Genomic DNA, 2,749 nt, shown 5'->3' with positions numbered 1-2,749 from the left:
TCACTATGTAATTAATTATTTTTTTATAATTTTCTTATAAAAATTATATTTAGTCAAACACATATTAAATCCAACTATCTAATGTGGAAGTTTCATGTTAAAAGTCCTGCCTCGTGATTATATCACTCTACATGATTTAATGATACTTTCCAATTCTTAGTCATGATTATTGCTTCTGTACAATCTGATTTACACTCAACTTTTCTGAATTTCATTTCTCAAGTCAGCATCAATCCCTCATGAAAAGCTTTAATTTTTAAACCACGCACGCCAGAAACCTTTTCACAACATCTTTTGATCTAGTTTCCAATGTCATCCCTTAAAACACAATCAAATTCCGCTTTGTTGTCACAACAAATTTGTATTTTTCATTTTTTTATTATTTTCTTTTAACATTAAAAAATGTGCATATAAAATAAGTAGTGGGCATAACATTATATGATTAATGTATAGAAATAAACATTCTTTGTGAAAATCCTGCATCGTTAAGTTAATCCTATATATAATAAGTAGGTATTTTATGGTATATGAGCAACTATTGTGAGATTAAGTTTACAATTTATTTTGGTTTGGGATTTAAATTAAGTTTGACAAAATTAGCCTTAATCCTTTATAAGATGGGCATGGACATAATCCAGCAGAAAACAATTTATAGTTATATATATTATTGTTATTATTTAAACTAGGGATAAATATGATTTTAGTCCCCAACGTAGAGGCTAAAAATTTATTTCGTCTCCGACCTTTTTTTCGCTCCAAAATGGTCTACAAGGTTTCAGTTTGTTTTAAAATCATCCTTCGGACGAAAATACCCTTCTCCTTTCACCCCAAAATCAACCACCACCACCACCAGAACAGAACCTATGCCCAATCAGAACCACCATCACCACCACTAGTATCATCATGGTCATCATCATCATCATTAGAATTTTTTTCAAAACCAACCAAAATCAACCAGAAATTTCCCAAAGAATCTAGAAATTTCACAAAAAAATCCAAAAAAATCACCACCATTATCATCAGAAAAATCAAGCAACATGAACTTTAAACAATAATCAATAAATTCAGCAACAATAATATTCCAAATTCAAATTTCAGCAACAACAATAATATTCTACAACAAGTTTCCCAAAGAATCCAGAAATTTCAGAAAAAAATCCAGAAGAAGAAGACGACATGGTGGTGGTGCGGTGGTGCAGGGCGAAATCTTGGGGATCATTTTATAGCGAAAAAAAGACCGAAAACGAAATAAATTTTCAACCTATACGTTGGGGACCAAAATCATACTTATCCCTTTAAACTACTATTTTTGTTCTATTTTTCTTTTCAAAAAAAAAAAATTGTTTCAAGATACGTTGCTTTTTATATTTTGAGACTAAATAACGTCGCTTGTTTGGATTTTTTTTAAGGAAAAATGTATAATTTTCATTTAAAAAATACTTTTATATAAGTACAAGGTGTTTGACTATTATTTTAAAAAAGTACTTCATTAAAAACAATAAAATATCTTTTATTTCAAACAAGCAATATGTTATTCTTTTAAAATAAAATTTTAAAAACATTTTGTTCATTGTTTAAAAGAAATGTTTCGTGTTTATCTTTGAACAATGTTATTGGACCAACAAATATTATTATCATTTTTTATCAATACTTAACCAGTAATAATATGTACTCTATTTACAGGATTTTACACAGAAAAAATATATAATTTGCACCTATATTTATTAGAATTTACACATATGAATTAATATAGTTTGTATTCATATTTTTTAGAATTTGCATACATAAATTAATAAATTTTAGAGAAAATGACAAATAGGTCCCTGACTTTTTGCCCTGCGGATATTTTCGTCCTTGACCATTAAAAAATACTTTTAAGTCCCCGACTTTCACAAAACTTAGACGGATCAGTCTCTCCGTCTAAGACCCAACAGAAAAGTCTAACGTGGCTCCCGTAATGCTTGTCACGTGTACGCGTCGCCTGTAGGGCTGGCAATATATACCCTACCCGCGGGTACCCAACTCGGACCAACCCGTTCGGGTAGGGTAGGGTACGGGTGGGTATACCCTATCCGCACCCTTAATATATTATATAATATATATGTAAAAGTTATGTATGTAGTGAAGAAAGTGAGTCTTGTCCTCACAATCTTCTTATAAAAACTTGAAATAATCACTAAACTAGTTAATGATCATATTATTTGTAATTTTATGTTGAATTTTTTTAAGATTTATTGTTTTTAATTTTAATTTGAACTTAGTTTTTTATTTTCTATTTTATTAATATGTGTGACATTCGGAATGGTTGAATTTTATATTTATTTGAAAATTTTTTTGTTTCTACGGGTAGGGTCGGGTAGGGTAGGGTTAGGGTTGAGAGATTTTTAACCCGCGGGTAGGGTTAGGGTAGAGTCTAAACCCTACCCTACCCTACCCATTGCCAGCCCTAGTCGCTTGGTAGACTTCCCTCTCACGCGTACGCGTGGGTCACGCGTACGCGTCGCCATGAATTCAACAAATTCTCATTTCTTCATGAATTCTCCACTTTGCAAGCTTTTTTTTTTCCATTTCTTTCAAGCCATTCTTGCTTTCAAAACTTTAAATCACTCAAACAAACATATCAAGGCATCGAATGGGAGAAACGTAAATTAAATTTAGCCATAACCATTACAACTCTTGAAAAGACCTCTTGATATGTGTATCCATGCATTGAATATATGTTGATTGGTGGAAAAAGAGAAAGCCTTAG

The sequence above is a fragment of the Arachis ipaensis genome, chromosome B06, assembly GCF_000816755.2.
Source record: "Arachis ipaensis cultivar K30076 chromosome B06, Araip1.1, whole genome shotgun sequence".
NCBI classification, from domain to species: domain Eukaryota; kingdom Viridiplantae; phylum Streptophyta; class Magnoliopsida; order Fabales; family Fabaceae; genus Arachis; species Arachis ipaensis.
Note: the sequence above shows the minus strand (reverse complement) of the source record.